This window comes from Apteryx rowi, unplaced genomic scaffold, assembly GCF_003343035.1.
Source record: "Apteryx rowi isolate R43461 unplaced genomic scaffold, aptRow1 scaffold_57, whole genome shotgun sequence".
Lineage (NCBI taxonomy): Eukaryota > Metazoa > Chordata > Aves > Apterygiformes > Apterygidae > Apteryx > Apteryx rowi.
The window spans coordinates 3,325,553-3,345,688 of NW_020450838.1; positions in this window are offsets into that span (position 1 = coordinate 3,325,553).

Sequence of the window (20,136 nt, forward strand, 5' to 3'; positions counted from 1 at the left end):
CAGTATCAGGACCCAGAATAAGACTACTACATTCTGTTCAATAACTCTCTATCAGATACGGTATGAGAGTGTTTGCACTTGCTTACCCATGATGGGACAGCCATGCTTCTGGCATCAGGAGGGATTCCCAGGTGTTCTCAGCTCTATATCAGGTCCTGCAAGTTAGAAATGGTTTGTAACATGCCACAGGCTTTGGAAGGAGCTCAGCCAAGGCCCTGAACTTTAATTACACTATTAAGTGTGGGCTGAATCCTGAAGCTGTTCAAGTCTGGCAGACTTTAGGCATTGGGATAGATGCTGGCAACCACAAGGTGCACAATCAGAGCACTTAGCTTTGAAACTTATTATGCAAAGCCAGGGGAGAGTCAAGGCTCGTTTCAGGGAGGAAGAGGAGCCCTCCCTTTTTCTAGCTGGTTCAAAAAGCGAGCAAGCGAGGACACTAAGTGGAGAGTCACATAATAACACCCTCCTGCCTGAGACAGCATTCAGGTGGCTCATAGTGAAAGGCAATACTGTAGGAGGCCAGGAAGCAATACATGGACGGAGTGGTCATTCAAGCTGCCCGGGGCCAAGCCACACAGCAAAATTGTCGCACAACTACTCACACGTACAGCAGTAGCACCTCTGAGCTCCAGACACACACACCAGCATGCCGCTCAAGTCCTGTACAGGACAAAGGACAAAACAGTCCCCTGCCAAGTGGCGTATGTCCTGCAACCCCTGTTCATCCCTGCTCCAAGCCTGGCTTCTTCACGCTCACTCAGTGCTCTCGCCAGCTCAATAGTTCAGTTTATTCAGTGAGTCACCTCAGTTTGACATTATAAGATATAGCATCAACTTTTACATCTCCGTGAGGAACGGTGAGGATCACTACGCTTTCAGCATCTTCCAGCTGCAAGACTATGAAAAGACTTAGCTCCTACCTCAGCCAGGGGAAGAGAAGCCCCTATCGTCCACTAGTAACTGGAGAGGACAAGGTGATTTTTAGAGGRACATAATTTAGTTACCTTGAAAAATCTGACATCCATGTTAGATACCAGGAAGCTGAAACATTAATATCATGTCTGATGGCTTTTAAATACTTGCCAAAGCATTCTACAGAAATATAAATTACCTTTTTGCTTCTCTGTTTTTTGCCCCTTTTCTACAACTGCTGCCAGCCCCAGCTATTTTCACTGCTAGCTGTGATGAGAACTTTTCTCTGACTTGTCCTGCTGCCGTGATCTGAGATAGTTTGAGATTGTTATTACCCTACTTCTCATGCGAAGCCAAAGGTTTTTCTCCTCTCGCCCATACAAACAGTCTTCCCAAGCCTGTTATCATGTTTGCAAACTCTGCTAACCATTTTAAAATTAGGTTGCAAACAACAGTTTTCAGAGGGAAATCTCGGTAGCTCATAGGGCATTTGCAACAAAGCTACTAAAAGTAAGATCATGGTCTGACAGAACATTCAATTATTCATGTGTTCACGAATGCAGGACAAGCAGGCTCACAGGCTTAAGAGCTACCACCAAACGTGTCACCAGCACTGCTTTGTCCATCTGTCCATCTCCAATATCCATCAATGCAGCATCTGCTGGATGCGCTGCACCCTTCTGCTCAGGGGATGCCAAGTTTTTCTTAAAAACAAACAAACAACCCACCCCCAAACCTACAGAAGTCCAAGGGGGAAAAAAGCCCAGGTTCTGAGAAAGCTGCTTCAGCTATCAGAGATTTCATGGCAAGCTCCTCCAGGCACTCAAACTGTCACTACCATGCCAGCCTGCTCTGCACAGGGAGAAGTCCATTAGGAGGCCAGCTCATGAAACATTTACTCTGCATTAATGTCATTTAGCGTGCACTTTTCTCTCCAAACTATAAAAAAAAAAGCAGTGTGCCTCCCTGCCTTCAGTTAAAGCAAATAGTTTTGCATTAGCTGGTTAACATTTCCTTCCCCATCTTCCACAGGAAGGTGACAACTTGCTGCTTTACCCTGACTCAAAAGGAACCAGAGTATTTAAGACAACTCACAGCAGCAGAGTACTTCTGTCAGGATGAACTTCCTTCACAAATGAGTGGATAGGGATCTCTGTTAGCAATGAAGCAGTGACAGAGACATGTAAGGGTCTTTGACTGAAGCCTGGGCATACCTGGCTCTTGTTTGCAGTGTATTTTGGAGGGGGAAGGGAAGTGGAGACATATTCTTGTAGGCTTCTCAGAAGAGCTGTTCAGCCTAGGTCCATCTTATCTACCATTAAGTAGATGAAGCAGAGTTTGTTATTCCACATTTCCCCTCTAAACAGTGGGGGAGAGGGGCGTTAGTTGAGGGACCCAGGGTCTTTACAGGGATTTGCTAGCTGGGATGTGGCTGGGCGTCCTGGGCAGCACAAGCCCTTGCAAATGGAAAGCAGGGCTGGGGTGGGGGGCTTGAAAGTCTGTAGCTTACCAACCAAAGGCTAAATAATCATGCAGCGAGGTGCAAGAAGAGATTAGAGAATTACCTTGTTAGCAAGGTAACATTTATGCAGATAAGGCAGCTTGCTTAAATTCTACTGTACCCAGTTCTAGTCTAGTTCCCATTCCAATGTCTCAGGTCCCCAACTCTGAACAAATATGAATTATCAAGTCTGTTAAGGAACCTCAGTTGTAAGAAAATTTCCAGGTGCTATCAATATGCCAAACACAGAAGCAATCCCTCTCTCAGCTATTTTGAACAAGAGGGACAATCTCGTACTATATGACTGTATGTTAATAAAAAAGCCCCAGGTGAACCCTCTAATGCATGACAGCAACCCATGAGAAGCACCGGCTATTATCAGATTAAAATTTAATTAGTCCTGGATAGCAATACACTAGTTGCTTTGTTAGGGCTGTGCCACTGAGTAGTTGTTCCAAAACTGTTGAAGGGAAACTGTRCGTCTGTGAAGCAGAAGCAAAGTCATGAGCAAACTTCCCCTTGCTACTAGAACCCAAGCGTTACTTTCATTCAGGGTGAGTTAGAATATCAAAAGATATCCAGCTTCATCCTGTTATATAGTTAAAAAGCTAAGACTGGTGTGGTTCCCAGCACTCAGATGTGTCTATATTTAGGAGTGGGGCATTTCTCTCCCTAATCAGTTCCTAACTGATAGTTCATTAACTGTTTGGAGCTATCAAACACTATTTGATAAGCAATTTAACACTTATTCTAGCAATAGTGACTATAGTGCTATTGCAGCTCTCTTAACCCTTGGACACACACTAAAAGCAAAAAAAAATAAAAGCTTCAGTGCCTAAGACTGCTTGGAAGAAACATTTTTCTTTTCAGGTAACATATAAAGCTGCTCAAATGGCCACAGTGAAATTTTCTGAAAGCTAAGATGGTGAAACAATAGATTCAGCTGTTACTTTAAAAAGTTGATTTTACTCATTCAGTGGAGTTACACTCAGGATGGTTGGGCAGTGGGGTGGGATAGGAGCTTAGACTCCTCAGTCAGGTTTGCTGAGGTAGAAGTGAAGCGGTAATGTTTTGTGCTAAAGGATCTGCAATTCAAACAGGAAGGAAAACTCCCTTTCATCACTAACTTCAAAGTGGTTTGCAGTAGTCTCATTGACTGGCTTATTGATTCTATCTTTTGTTCTCAGAGAGAAAAAGTCTTGAGGTAGCTTGCCATAAGGAACAAAAGGCTATACTATGGATCTCATTTGAATTCTCTGCAATTATTCATTATTTGGCGGTTTGTTTCAAGGCATCTCTTCAGCCATTTTATGAGACTTCATTTCTAATACTCTCCACAATTACGCTCTAAAGTCCTGACCTCCTAACTCAAAACTTTGCCCATGCAACAGAACTCGAAGTCTTTCTGATTCTTACATGCTTTAACAACATGGACTATGAAACTGCTGATAAGCAGCTACAAGTACTGCATGCTCCAACCAGCCTTCTCTGCATCCAGCCATCTTTCATGCAGCCTGGAGACAGCTTGTTCAGGTGTGCACAGAGCATCAAAAATTGGGCTGAACAGTATGCAGGGTAGACTCAAGGACATCTTCCCCTCCTTGTACTCTGCAGAACCATCTCCAGCTCCACCAGGTTCCCACCTGCAGGTTCACCATTATCTTGCCTCTCAAATGCAGCAGAGATATAGCTAGGAGAGCTCAGGCAGGTACCCATTAGTCAAGTAAGCATGACAGCATCTCCCACCTCCTCCAAAATCTTCCTCATCTGGTACATATATTAGAACAGGATAGACACTATGATTGTCCCACTTGACCCAAAAGGGTGACCTAGCCTGTGGACTTTCACTTGCTAATTTCAGAGCCAGAGGGAATTATTACCTTGCTCATGCAGATAGAAGAGTGTAACAGTAAGTTTTCTCACATGTTGCATGCGGAATGAAGACTTGTTCAACAAGTGTTCAGGAAAAGTTTAAAGCAAGAAGAGAATGGGTTTTGGTCCATGAGAGGGAAGACATTTCAATGCTCATGAGAGAAGTAGTGGGGAAGTGACTTAAAAGTGCTGGGTAGCTCTTGAGAGGTACTTGTTCCCACTATAATTCTAGGTCATCTCTGATAACTAAGTAGGTTTATCCAGACTGGCAATACAGGATGGTTTTGTGAATCAAAGTTGCAAGTTTTCCTCAGTGACAACTTCTTTACAAGGAATCCCTATAACAGCAACTCAAACACATTGTCATATTCCTATTCAGTAAACAAGGTTTCACTCCCATCACCCTTACCCATTCCAAGCTTTCAATTAGGAACCAAATCTACATTTTTGGCCTCGTACTGATTAAAGTAGGCACACAAATGTTGTAATTGCACACTTACTCCTTTGGAAAGTATAGGAGCTATCTGCAGGACTGACCCCTTGGCCCCACATTAGAGCAACATTGTCTGACTGGGGCTTGAATTCAAGGACAGTTCTAGCTGTAAGTGGTGACTGTTAGTAAGTGAAGCAACCAGAAGAAACAGTCTTCTCTGGGAAGCCACARAAGTTATCTGTCTTTTAGGCTCTGACAGGTTGGAAATGACATCCCCTACCCCATGTAACTATTCCTAATCCTGGTAGAAGCCCTGAGAGCAAGTCAGTCCCAAGCCCTTATATTCAGGTTCTTAAATTTGGTAATTTTGGCTGCAATTTTAGAAAAAATAAGTAGACAGGAAACTTCCTATTTAGAATTATTTTGATGGCATATTTAACCACAAATTGGCAAGCCTCTGAATTGGCTATCAGCACCACAGGGCTGTATTTGCTGCCTTAAGACTAGTGTGTAACCTTGCCAAATAGAGCAAGTAGTATGGAAAGCAGCCCCAATAATCACTTAACCTGCATTTATTAGAGTTTAGCACCACCTAATGTGTATGCGCTTCAACTTCAAGCACTTTCCAGCACAGGCAGAGTAGAAACTGCCTAGCGAGAGTTAGAGAAAGCCTGCAGCAGCAGTAAGCATTAAAATTTAATCCCTTGTCCACTTGGCTTCTTTCTTTTTTCCCTGTGATCTCCTACTAGGGGAGAAAAATTTGGGAGGAGGAACAGGCAGCTCTGCTGTGCAGACACCTGGGACAGTCAAGAGGCACAAGAGCCAGAAGGAGAGCAGGGAGCCCAAGGCATGACTGTCCACAGATCAAACATACAACAGCTTCTACAGCACTGATATAACACAGGGGAGGCTGAGTTTGCAGGGAAAGGTCATGTTTCATTCAAGTGAAACATACAGCTGGGAAGAGTTAGCAGCCTTCTCCTGAACATTTTCATCCTGGATGTTGACATTTATAGGCTTGAATGTGACAGATGGCCACTCCAGTGATTTTGGGAGCAGCAATCAGCAAGGGGATCTGGAAAGGTTTTCAAGACTGTTCAGAGCCTGGGATCAATGCTGACTCCCCAAGAGACACAGGAATAAATGCTTTAGAGAGTTTTTCTGGCTTGAGATCTGGAAGTTATTTGCAGTTCTAAATTACAGCTGCAAGCTTGTGTCAACACCTGCAGCACAGGCCTTTTGGGTATAATTGTTCAATCCTTTACAGAAGGGACGATGCTTTGCCAGTCTTGGGACAGGTCCCCAAGCACACCAGCATGGTTGTGCTCACTCCAGCTCCAGCGTGCTGAGACAAGCCACTGAAAGGCCAAATCTGTAACTTCTTTGCCTTGTAGATGCCCAGTCTTTCATAGACACTTGTATTTCCAGTCACCACAAGCCATGGTTTTCCACCTCTGTTTTCCCAGTCACTCTGTTTTTCCTTCTTGCTCCATTGGTGCATTTGGGGGAGACCGATACCAGGGACCCACCCAGCAGGCGCTTGCATCAGTTGGAGCAAGAGCTCCATGCTCCCATCTTTAGTGCTTTTTAGCTTCATACAGCATTTAACRGGTGATAGTTCAACAAATAACTATTTTCTTCTGTTTTCTGCTGGTAAAAGTTGGCACAACTTGCTTGAGTTCAATAAGCACTAATAAGAGATTTAGCCTGCCAGTGCAACTGCTTTCAACAAGTAATGAACAGAGTTTAGCAGTAGCTAGATCTTAYCAGTCCAGGTTTAAACAGTGGGTACCTCTCAGCCAGGTTTCTGGAATTCAGAAAATTAGTGCGACTGAGAAGAAACCACTAATAAGGCTGTGTTTGTTTCCTTAGGGCTTTTTTTCTTTAAAGCTAACTTATTTCAGCTCCCAGTCCACATCTACTGTTTTCTATCAGATGTTTACCTGTTGAATGAATGGCATCTGCTAAAGGATTTGCTTGGAAATACCCAGTCATCAGTACAAGCAGCAGGAAGAATTGCTCCTGAGCATACGACCATCCCAAGGTTGCCAGCTTGACAGTCCATACTGTGTTAGAGCATAGCACTAAGTTCCAGACCTGTTTTAACATAAGTAATTCAGCTGTTTCTAACTTTTCTTGGCTCAAAAGAACTATACTTGGAAAAAAATTGCTTCTGGTAATACTTTGGAGAAGTCAAAATAAATGAGCCAGTATATAAACTATCTTGCCCTTGCTTCCTTTTTAAAAAAATCGCAATTCCGACTAGGATACACGGACTACGAGGCTAACAATTATAACTTCAGCAAAACAAAAGATGAAAATTAGAAAGGATTCAGGTTTCTGAGACACCTAGATCCAAATCCACAGAAGGCTATAGGGGCTACAATGCTACACAGGTCTGCTGAGGCTCCCTGTAGAGTATCTGGAGAAACACCCAAGAGATACCCACAGGAGCCAGCTCTCTACCACCCCTTCCGCTGCCAAATGCTGACCTCAGGTGTGCAAGCACCTTCTCTTACACACAGCTTTTCTGCAGCTGAGCATCTGCACAAAGCTTTCTCAGAGCACAGACAAACCCTCCCTGTACTGTAACCCATCCTTTGAGCAGTTGGTCATTTCTTATAGCTTAGCACTCAGGTCACATACGTTGCAAACAAGTGTTTAGGCCTCCGGGCTGGCTAGAAGCCAGCCTTGGCTACAGAAGTCATTAGCTTCTTAATGTAGTATATCTAAAAGGCAAAGCAACTCAAAGCTCCCATCTGCCTCTCCCCTGTGACTCGAACAGGAAACAAAGTAGAGCAAGGTGACAGCTGCTTCTCAAAAAGACCCCGCGAGGGGCAAGGCAGAGATCAGAAAATAAGGCCTTAAGGTAAAAAGCCAGTAGGATGTAAGGAAAAAGACAAGACCATGCCCTGTGCAGCCTGTGCCGATTTTTTGGAAACCAACATAAAAATGCAGGATTTTAACTGATCAACAGCTTGGAGATTCCAAACCTTGCAACATTCAGACACACTTGCAGTTTGACCCAGGGTAGGCATCCCTCAAGACAGCAGCGTGCTGCTTTCCATTGCACTAGCCATGCTATGAAAGTGCTCAAGGCTCAGTACCACCTTATCCCCCCTCCACAGCATTTTCCTTCACTCTGCCACTTCACACAGTCAGGAGCCAGTGCAGCTTGRCACAGCCCAATGCATCTCTGGAGCAGCTGGAGATAGATCCTAGCCTGTACCTCTTATAGCTAATCTTAAACACCTACAATCCCCGTTACACACTACGGATATATCAGCCAGGTTAAAAAAGCTCCTTTGGGTGCCCCGAAGTGGCACARCTCAGCCTCATTACAGCCATGAACAAGGCTCGGGGTTTAGCTAGGGGCCCATCTGGGATAAAGGACGGTGCTCCAAATAAATCTACAAAGTCTCAGTCATACCGGGACCATTCTAAGACAGTTTAACAAACGGACCCGGAATAGTACCCTTGAAAGCACTGTCATCCCTCGCCTAAGTGTACTCGCTAGCATGATGACCGAGACTTAAAAGGGTACTTCTGAGGAATTGCACACTAAGGGCTGTGGCTTGCAGAGTTTACATTACTTGGCAAGACCTACTTCAGTGACCCAAACCTAAGTGACTTTTTCCCTGAAATCATTAAGTTTGGAGGCATTAGATATTTTACATGAACTCTTAGAATATATGCTAAAAAAATAAAATGTAACTATTACTTAACTGCTAACATTGCAGAATATAYGGCACTGTAACAAAAGGGAAGTTTCATCTTTGTTAAGTCCTAACTCAAGTGACTTTTAGCAGGCAGAAATCAGTATCTGTAGAAATAATCCACTCTGTCCGCAGTTATGGTTCCCTGTATTTCTGCATCTCTAAAGTTTGATCCAACCTAATGGTAGGATAATTCATGAATTCCTCAGCCATTTAGATACTTGACTGCTCATGATTTTCAGCTACATTCTTATAGATATTTACATGCTTAAAAGGGCAAATCAGTTATGACTCACAGCACAATTTTAAGCAACTTTTCACGCCACATCCAGGGACCAGGCCATTCTGAGATGCAGTGCTCCAGCTCTTTCAAGTCACTGGATTTTGATCACCTTCCCAAAGTACGCAAAAGCCTCCAGCATGTCTCAGTTACTCTGCACAGCAGATAGCCCGCTTCCCCTGAGTTCTTTTGAGAGGTGGTAGCTGTGCACAGTAAGTTCATTGGTTTTTTTCACATAATATATTCTAGGGCTAGGTTGAAAGAACAAGCAGGAGAATTCGAGACTTGTCAATTTGCAGCATGAGGAAGAAATTGCCTTGAGGTAAGCTGGTGTTAATATTCAGTTTTCAGACCTGACATTACAGAAGGCATAACAACCTGCGTTAGCAGCTCTGTTATAGCCTCAGTTCCAGTCCTGCTTCAGTAAGCCACTATTCACACTGAGATATATTCTCCAAACTAAGCAGGAAGACTTTGAAAGGATAATACTTGTGAAAATGCATGCTCTAACCTGACTGATTTGAGGTAAAAAAGAAATCTATGCTACAATGGTGTTTAGCCTAAAAGAGCAATCCAAGAAGCAAGCGACTATCTGCAATACAGAAGCAGAGGACATACAACCTGAGGTGAAGACCAGTATTACCATGCAGAGAAGAAGCATGGTCAGATCCAAAAAACTTGTTTTCAAATGGTGCTGCGCCAAAAAAGAAAAAGTATAAATCCATCCTACTGATGGTGGGACAAGTAGCAGCAAACTTGCACTGAAGTGTGGCAGATTGCAGCCACGCATTACACTACCAAGTTTTAGGAGAGCCTCTTCTCAATGAAGCACCAGAACATCTGGGTGGTGGTGAAGGGGAACACATTTTTTTTTTTTTTTTTTCCACCTGGGCCATCACTTGTACTACCTTTAAAGACACCTGCTAGTAGAGAATTTTTTCAACTGTTAATTTTGTATTCAAAACCCATCATTCCACTACAATGCAAACTTCCCTAGCTCAAGAAGATCAAGGACTGAAATCCTGTATAAACCCAGGACGTTTATGCAGTCATTGATATMTGCAGGTCTTCTTTTTTAAATGCACTTTTCACACAATGTACTCTTCATTTTTATTCTGATTTAGTAATTTTATTGCTGCACCTCTGGTAACAAGGCAGAACCACAGGGTGCCAGGTGCTGTAGAAAAAGAAAATAATTCCTAGTCTAAATAGTATGAAATTCAGTTTAGGGAAGATATTGCCTCTACTCTTCCCTTGATTGTTGTCACAAGATCCCAGGAATCGGCAGCAGAGCCTGGAGCAGAACCAGAATCCCTCATTCCTGTTCTACCAAACACTGTAACAAATGCTCTTTTTGCCTGAAAATGCTGTTGTCTATCATGACTGCTGTTCTCTCACTGTTCAACGGTGCTGATGATGGTGCATTTTGGAGTGTAAACCAGAGGATTGTTCTATGTTCGATATTAGCATATAGCTTTTGACATCTGGTCCTTTAAGAGTGATAAGCTGCCAATCAGGAGGCATATTGGGTACAAGCATATTTTTATCACTACCCTTACTAATCACCAAGATTAGTCCCTGCTTGGCAATTGTGACTGACAAACACACTGAAACCATTCAGATGTCCTCATCCATATTCATTTCCATTTAAACAAATTAAATTCTTGTGTAAAATAATCCTCAAATTCTCAAAAAAGCTGTTTGTTTTTTAACTTAGGTGGCACGAGTTCAAAGACATCCTGCTAAATATGCATCAATTCTTAAGAGCAAAAATTACAGCTTTTGATGGTGTTTGCCTTCCTCTTCATGAAAATCTCTTTTAATGTCATAGAGATCTTTGGAGCCTGGACAGAAGTTTCCTTTTCCAGCCCAGGGGGTTAGAAATGTCATCATTTTCAGAACACATCTGCTTTGTCAAGACACATTGGCACACACTGTTTGAATAACAGACACTGAACTCCAGCAAGCATTTCTAAATCTCCATCAATAAAAAAACCAAACACCTCCCCCCTCCTCAACCCAAAGCAACAAACCATAAATTAGGAGGACTGGATCATCCACCCATCCTGAATCTTTTGACTTCAGGGGAAGGAAATAGGTTTTTGAGAAAGTGACCTTCAGCAGCTAGCAAACACACATCAGAAGAGTCTGCTTTTCAGTGGCTGGCTCTGAGAGGTAAGAGAGGAGATTTAATTTTAAGCAGAGATTAATATAATGAGCCATTGTATTAAYAACAAAAAATCTTCAGGCTAAACTGCCTTGTTTCAGGGAGTCAAAGGCAGATGAAATTGAGAAGGCAAAATAAAACTGAAAGTGCAAAGAAATAAGATGGATTCAATTGAATTGGTAATTGGCATGGAAACCCTAGCCCCTCACTGGAAAAATAAATTGTCAGAGAATAAAGATTTTAAGAAAGATTTCGTGAGGACTGTTAGTCTAGAAAGGAGGTGGTGAAGTGAACCAGAGGAATGGATCTGACTATACAGGAATAATCTATTTTGGCTTGTGCATAGTATGGGAAAGTTCATCCTGTTATATCACGACTCACAAAACTATAGTTAAAGAAATTTGAATATTAATAAAAATCATGATTTGATACAGTTGGCTCCTTTCCCTGTTTTCTGGTAATCGACTGCCTCTATTTCTGGTTTGTAGTTTTGTTCATGTTCTCTGCTTGGATACATTCTTTGCTAATTTCCCTAAATAGGCAATAACAGCTTATTCTAAAAATACCTTGTCGGCTTCACTGACAACTCCCTCAGTAGGCTATTCTTCATTAGGAACATGGGTTTCTTACCTGAAATAATTTTAGTGAACAAGTTGTCTTGAAAACTTTCCTTTAGATGTTGATAAGAATAGATGTGACTATTCCTGAAGAATATTGGATCATAGATTTTCAGGGTCTATATTTTGTTCTTACAGTAAACTGTACAACAAAGATTGTAACAGCATCATCTAGATCAAAAAAGCAGCCTACATTCTTCCAAGATGCTATTCTAATGATTTTAGGGTGTTGCTGTGACCTTATATGTATGACTCAAATTAGGAAATTATAGCAATGTGAGAACCACCTGTGATGTTCACTTTGTCCCTTCATGTCTTTGAGTATAGGGAAAGGCCACATGTCATTTTGCAAGTAGCACATCAAAAGGAGATGGTGGTTTGATAGACTTATGTTTTCCAGGTGCCCTCCCAAGTGCATACTTTGATATCTAATCAAGAGTCAGTTTATGCTCCACTCTTCATTCTAGGTAACAGCACTAATCAAAACTCTCTGATCTTTTCCCATTTCTGCAAAATGTATGGGAATTTGGTATGTTTGAAGTCTCTACCCTCTGTCAAACAAATTCAAACAGTAGGAGAGAATGGTAGAGATACTGACACTCCTGCAAAATTTTCTTCTCTGGGAAACCAAGATAAAATGTTCAAGTTCAGGTCTATGGGTCAGATTATTCCCTTGTGGACCCTTCTAAAAAACATAAGACAACTAGGAAAATACATTAGAATGCCATTAGGCACATATTTCCTACAATCATTAATCTCACTAATGTTACCATCATTTACACAGCCAGAAGCTCTTCGTAAAGTTTTCTGGAACTTGGGACAAGACAGAGCCTGTGAGACAGCCTGGCAGAATATCACCCTACATCCCTGAAATTGCCAACGGACTACAGAGTGGCTGCTGATTGATAATGGTAAGGGATACATCAAAAAAAAAAAAGGTTTCCTTATGTCTCTCTCCCAGATCCAAATGGAAACATCAGCTCTGCAGAAGAAAACTGAAACCACCCCATTTAGAGTTTCTTCTATCTTTTGGGAGTGGGGAAGGGTGCAAGCCTTCCTTTCTGCAAATCCCACCAACTTCTTCCTTGGCAATTTGCTAATTTCTCCTCAAAAGCTTTTAAAATTGTGGCATTGGGGACACTTTGCAGGCTGCCTTAGTTCACTGCAGTTCACCTGAGACAAATGCAGGTGTGAAGGATATACTATTACCCCCCCATTTCCCGGCCTCAGGCCCTGAGCAGCCCCCAGGATGCGAGGAGGGGTGGCAGTGCRGCAGCAGCGCCGCGAGATGGCACAAGACACAAGTGAGTGTGGATGCCACCTCCTACGGAGCAGCAAAAGCAGGGAAAACTGCCTGCTTCCTGCCTGTGTTCAAGTTTCAAAGTTTATTAGGCTGCTGAGAGGATAAAGCTAATGAAGAAAAACAGAAAGAAATTTGATCTCCCAAACTGAGAAAGAAAGAATACTATTAAGCCTGTGGAGGGAGCATCTGTAACACAGCACACACCAGAAGTATTGTCAATGGGGCTGTTCTGGATTTAGAAGTATGACTGAAATCAGAAGTAGCCTTTTGGAGGAATTTTGTCCCCTGTTTAAAATGGACRAGTCTTAGGAGCCTGAATTCACCCCTCCCTCCCTATGAGCTTCTACCTGAGAGAAAATTTGCTACCCAAATGAGTGTTGTTTGGTGATTAATGCAGGGATRTTTGGTTGACAGGTGGCACTTGGACAGTCAAGCATGATACCAATCCTATCAATCTATTTATAGGCAGACAGACAAGGCAGCAAAGGGAGAATAGGGGTGGGTGGTTATGGAAAAAAACTAAAAACCAGTGGCTCTTTAAGCTAATACTCAGAGAATAATTTGCAAGATATGTCAGTCAGGATATTGGAAGTCTTTAAATGCTGTTACTTTTCATGGATTAACCACAAAGTTTCTCCCTGCCAGGCTTCAACTTTGGTGAGAGCCAGGCCTTCTTACCTAGCTGCAGTAATTCAGCAGATTGGACTTTCTTTGCTTCCAGCTGTGGGTAGCTTTCCCCAGCTGGGTGATGCAACACTTCAACAACCAAGTGAGGCAACACAGCCTGGCAGCAGAGAAGGCAACTTGAAATTTTAAGGCATATTACACACTGCCCCTCTCTATCTTCTCCTCCTCAGATTCACATTTCAGGGAAAAAAACAAACAAGTGTTGCTGCTTGTCCTAAAAGTCTGGACCTAGGTCATGTACATCGCTGTAGGAGTTGAGCTCAAACAAGTTTGTTGACCCCGTGTGATACTGGGGGTCACTTTACATCATGTCACAAAAGTAGGTCCTTCTCGTCTTGTCAAATAGCAAGCAGTCAGGACTCCTGTTTCACCCACCAGGAAGAGAGCAGTCTGTACCAGGAAGGGGGTTAGATCCATCCAACACACTAGCTTRTCCCTTCCTTTAGATATGCTCTGTGGAAATCTCGGTCACTGAGGGACTTCAGATTTATGAAATAACAGTTTCTCTTCCTCTGTCCCCAGGAACAGGTTCATTCTCATAGTAGTTTGACAGGAGTGTTTACAGGAGAACTGGGCAGAGATACCTTCCTCACATCCTCACCATCATGGGACTTAACATCTCATGCTTGCTTCCTCTAAAATAGAAATAAGGGAGGCTCATGACCTGTCCTTGTTTGTTCAGAGCACTTTTTCTCAGGTGCCCCACTTCTGCTAAAAGAGGCACCTTGCACAGGCCTGGGAGATGCCATCTCAAGATGAAAGAAAATGCCCTCCCCTCCAGATTCCTCTGAGGCAGTCTTGCTTTCTTCCTATCATTAACTCAGATTTCCATCACTACCCCAGTGAAGCAGAGTCTTTTGACAAGTTTATGCCCCATTTTCCAGGGGTGGAAGGAGAGGGGTTATGGATTTTTTCCAAGACTGAACTGCAAATCAGAACTGTGCTTGAGTACAGAAGCCATCAATCCTCTTTCCAAACACCCCCTGCAACCACTGACAATTCCTGGTCTAAAAGGCATTCCTTCCATCTTAAACTTGGAAAGAGAAAAACATCCTTCCATACTATTAGCTTTAGCATTTTGCAGATATAGAGTAAATCTGTAAAAAGCTACATGTGACTAGTCATTACATAAATGACCTTTCACTGTATTCTTCCAGATCTCTGGATTCCTTGTCCTCACCTTTAGCTACAAGAGGCTCCTTCCTATGCCAAGTGCATAACTGGAGTGACATTACCACAGCTATGACAGGCAGAGACAGCCTCTCCATCCCACTCTCAGCAACCAGTTCAGTAAAGCCCAGAGTATTTCAAGCTACATGACTAAATTAAAAGATACACTGAGCTGTTGCTGGCCTGATGCTATCTTACCCAAAAGAATTCATTTCTTTACATCATGGAGAGCAAAGGCAGAGGGCATCTGTCACCAACCAGATTTACTTTTGAGCATAAGGGAACAAACATAAGAGCAGTGATTTCATCTGCCTCCCCAACACTGAGGTAACCAAATCATCTTGAATTTCCTAGACTACTCACAGACAAGATCTGCACAGAGAGTCTTTGCTAATTTTTAGCAGGCTCTGAGTTTTTAAAGATTATCAAGGTGAAATTTTAATATTAAGAAAAAAGTGGGATTGTTTGTTCCACCTAGTTCATAAAACCATTTTGAACTTCTAAAATTTCATGGAAGTTCTCCTATTCCTTCATACGTTGATTTTTTGTGACGTACTCAGCTTCCAGCAGGGAGTGGAACTAGGAGAGCCAAAAATCAATGGCTTCTTGAACTTTTCAATCTAAGTAGGCACAAGAAGCTGAAGTCAGCTTTGAAGAAAACTGGAGCTCTGATGACTACCTGCATCAAACCTTGTGGCTTCAGAAGCTCTTCTAGCCCCTGAAGGAAGGTAGTGCTATTTTTGGTCCTGATGCAGGATCAAAGCACCAGGGAGGCCAGCGTTGTGCTCCTGCAGTGACAAGGTGAGGACTTCTGTATATTGGGTGCATCATTTTTCAAGGAGAATTGTCTTTCACATCTACACAGATTTACTGAGAGCTCAGATTGGAGCAAAATGCATTTTCTGCAAATGATGTCATGACAGCAGGAAAGTCAGCTTGGTTGTTGCTGTTAATCTTGAAGCCTGTGCACGTACTCAGCGCGCTACTCCATTAGCGCTCTCCAAATGTGAAGAGCTGTGGTGCTGTATGCTCTCTTTCTGGTAAATTAGACTAGTCTTACTAGCAGTAACCTTTATCTCTGTGTGCTGTTTGAGCTTCCGGGAGAGGACRGCAACCCTTTCATTCCTGCACTCACTCCTCTCCTTGGCAAACTGTTGATCAAGTCTGGCATGTGCTTCTTTTCCTGCAGTACTGTCATACTTCACAGGAGGCACAGAATTACAAGGTTTACAGCATGCTGTATCACTGCAGACTGTTTTCCTCTACTACCTACTGTATTCCTCTCCAGTTAGTACAAAAAGAGAGCAGGAGCACCTCTCTGCTTCTGTTGGGGATGCAACAGATCCTCTCACCTTGCTCCCCTTAAATTCACTTTCACACAGAAGATCATTACGTTTGCTGTTTCAAGGCTCTATCTGCCTGTTTCAGGACCAAAAAGCTTCTTTCAATCCTGCCTTTTCCTTTTTACTAAACCCCTAACTTTTTTTTTTGAAAATACAAATCTCTTTAAAGTAATTCCCCCCCCCCCATAACAGGGATTATATAATGCAGGTATTAGGCAACTAAAATTCATCATCCAGGAAGTTGCTTCTAGTCTTGCACTTCTTTGCAGATGACAAATCTTCAAGCTGTACTGTAACAGGACCTCCATTCTGAATCTGAAATTAGCTCTGTCTGAAATACAGTGAACTCCAAGTTCTCCAGCCCCTCACTTCACACTCRGGAGATGCCATTCCATTAAAAGGGATGAGAACTCATCCCACCTCCCTCAATTCTGCGAAGCTGGGCCTGTCTGAACTAAGATGGCTTACTTAGACTAAAATGGACACAGACTAAAATGGGACAACATCCTGAAATTCTGGGTCCGTAATACAATTTTAAATGAAATAAGCTGATAGCATGCTTCCTTCACACTGTGTCCCTCTGATGCCTACCTACAGGCAGAGTGAAAACTACTGTCAGTAGGAAAGCCAGAGTCTAGAGGCCCATTTCTGCAACAGAGGAACATTTCAGGCGTTCCCCTTCCCCCTGGCAAAAGTCTTGTGTGGATTATCASGGATATGACTTTTAGAATTATGAAAATCTTGAAAAACACCCCCTCCCTCCCCAAAAAACCCATGGAGCTTCTACAAAGATGTTACTTTTTTCAGAGATTCCTGTGAACAGTATTTCAACAGACCTGTAAAAATATAGCCATTCCAGTTTGTCCTTTCAGAAACATTCCACATTGAAGGGCTGTCCCTGGAAACTGTTTCATTAAGAAATTAACACTTTTCTTGAAGACAAAACTTAAATGCAACTGGTAGTATGAATGTTCCCAAGCAAGTTTATAACAAGAGAAAAATGGCATTAAATATCCAGCTCAGCTGGTAGCACTCATGTTCTGGAGTTTAAGAGTCTTGAAATATTTTTGTTATTTTAAAGCTTCCACTATTGAGCCAAACAACCTCCAGCTTTCATTTATTTTCAAAGTTCATTTTTCACAGCTGTGAGAAAAAGCTGCAAAACATGCCCAAATACACCCTGAAAGTTACAAGGCAAAGCAAAACGCAAATGGAAGGGACCCAAAAGGGATTTGTTTTTACTACTAGCATGCTTTTTGTAAGTTTAGATATAGCAGCTTCAAATACGCAAATGCCAGCCAAGGTACTATGAACACATGCTTTTCAAACCATCATTTAGTCCTGCCTTGGAGAGGGAGCTCCCTCAGGGCCAGGCACACAAGGGCTCTGAGGGAAAAAGCTCTGGTGGAGAGCTGATGTCTTGGAAAGCGAGAGGCCATCCTAATCTGATTTCCATGTCTCCAGAGGCCACCCAGGGGATTTGCTTTGGCCCCACTGAGCCAGGGAGCAAGTGGGTTTTTCACTTTTACATCTCCAGCAATAAGACTCCAAGGACCATTCAGATCAAATTCGGTGAAATTCCTCCCATCCATACAGGCAAGGGTTTCTTCCTCCCTTTTGCTGTGCCTCTCCCAGAACAGCCAGAGATGAAGATAGAAGTGGATATGGTTATTGGGATTTCTGCACTCTGACTACCAATAAAAACATCCCAGGAAGGTTTTCTCCCCTTTGACTACACTGACCATCATTTCTGGGAAGCCTTAGTGGGATACTACCACAGGTCTCTATGCCTGGACATCAGGGAAGGTTTAGGTGGTAGGAAGATGCTGTGGAGAAGAAACCCAGCAGGTGTCATAAGACTCAAGTGGCAGAGAAACAGCAAAGAAAGAGCAAGAAAGAAACTGTCACAGAGAGGAGACCCCAAGAGGGGAGAAGGCTTTGGTGATTTCCACAGGGAAAAGGGATTCATTTCCTTTACAAGAACACCTTGTTGCTGGGTTAGAAAGAACCATCATTTTTGGCACTGTAGACTGATTTTCTATACTAGCCCAAGAGCAAGCCTGCCAGAAAAACTGTTAAGGCATATAGCAAATAAAAAGACMGAGTCTTATTTTAAAATCCCATGAGTTTCAGAGTCTGATTTGTGACATRCATTTGTCTGCAGTGTCATGCTTTATTCTGACATCTCTAGATCTGATCTTCTCCTTCCCCTGCTCACTCCAGAAGTTGGGTCTCTGCTTTCACTCTGGCTGTGATCTGGCTCAGCTGCACCTTCTCGCTTTCAGCTCAACAGCAGGGAGGAAAGGGGGACAATTCATACCTTTATGCTTCCTTTCCTCTCCATAAAACTGTCCATCTTAGTTTTGGAGACTGAGCGAGATGCGACAAAGCCCTGCTGTATCAGATATTTGAATTTAAATGAGCAGATGCCACCACTGTAACACAAGGCAATTTGGCACCTATGCAGAGCAAGAGCACAATATTCAGGCAGGGCTGAAAATAGTGCCCAGCCACAGCGCGCATTGAATCTCTGAGGCATCGTACCTGGAAACCCTTCAGTGCATCGCTGTAAGTAGCAACTTGCCCCCTTCTCGCCCTGGTACAGCACAAAGTATTGCAGCAGAGTTTTACTGGCAATGAATGAACCATGTTGTTTTGAGCCTCAGGCCAGTGCTGTAAAGGTCAACATAAATAGCTTCTTAGTTACCCCTCAAAGACTTCCATAAAGCACTACAATAATGAAGTTGCTCACATTTATAGCTTCGTCCCTTAGAAATTCATGCTGATGTACCAGACTGCTGTAGAACAGAAATATTACTGATACCTGGCAAAACTAATGAGCTCCCTGTGATTTTATAACACTATTCCAGGTCCTCCCAGTGACCTTCAGTAATAGCCTCTCACCTCCAGACCCCCCCTTGCCCTCCAATAAAGAAATTTGCCTGCATTTATAACATCTGCCTTTGAGGGGAAAAAAAAGCTTTTAAAATAAAGGAAATGCAGCAAGATCAGAAAAAGGCTGACTGTGTAAAGGAAAGGCCAAGAAATGCATGCTATTTTGTATTGCTGTGCTCAGTTTTGGTTTGCTCTTGAATAGCTTTTTTTAAGCCTCAGTAGTGGGATCTCTGTATTTATGATCCAATCAGTGGCTACGACCCATTAAACTAATACTAAGCATTAGTCACTGGAAGGAACCCGGGAAGTTAGCCACAGAGCAGTTTAAAGGGACCTGATATAGAGGCTCAGCCAAGTTACTACTCAGAGCTCTAAAGCAYCTTTTTTGTTCTTTTTTCTCCTTTCTTCCCCCCCTGAATCTGACTACTAATTATGCAAGAACAAAAGTGTCTTAGTATGCAAAGCATCCGAACTAGGGAAATGCTTTAAGGCTGCCTATCTGAGGGAATGCCACATTGGAGATGCTTCAGGTTTTTGTTATTAAAGAAAGAATCAGACTGAACAACCTCAAGCTCAACACAGACGTTTAACACCAAGCATTATACAACTGGGGACTGAAATACAAGAACTGAGTTTATCTAAGATCAGCTCTTTTGAAATGAGCAACTGATCTGTTCCTATGCTGTGGGAGCAGGAAAAACTAAGGAGAAGCTGACACACTTGGGGAAGATTTGGGTTCCTCAGGCAGAAGGCTGGTGCATATTAATGCCATTAGATACCTATCAAGTCTAGCTGCAGAACTCTCTCATGATATCACTGGTTGTTCCTGCTTTTAGCTGCAAAGATTTATTGGAAGACCTATCTTTTTCAAGGTATTTTAGATACTGCCAATTCTAAGCCTTGCCAGAAAATAGAAAGGCAAATATAGAAAAAAGAATTGCACCAAAAGTAGAAAATGGTATTACTGTAACATTAAAGATATTTTAAATTTTAAAATGACCAGGAAATGTGAGAAGCATGCAAGTAGGACAGAAATGTTATACAGTTAAGAAAATTTTAATCAACATTTTGTCAAAAAAAGGGACAAAACTAGTGAAAACAATCTTTCTTCAGCTTTCTGTGGCTCCATACACAAAATTAACTATCATGTTGGGCCTGCACATTACAGTATCAACTAAAAGCTATCATTGTGCAGTCTAACTTCAAGCTAACATACTAGTTTGACAGCATCCTTCCA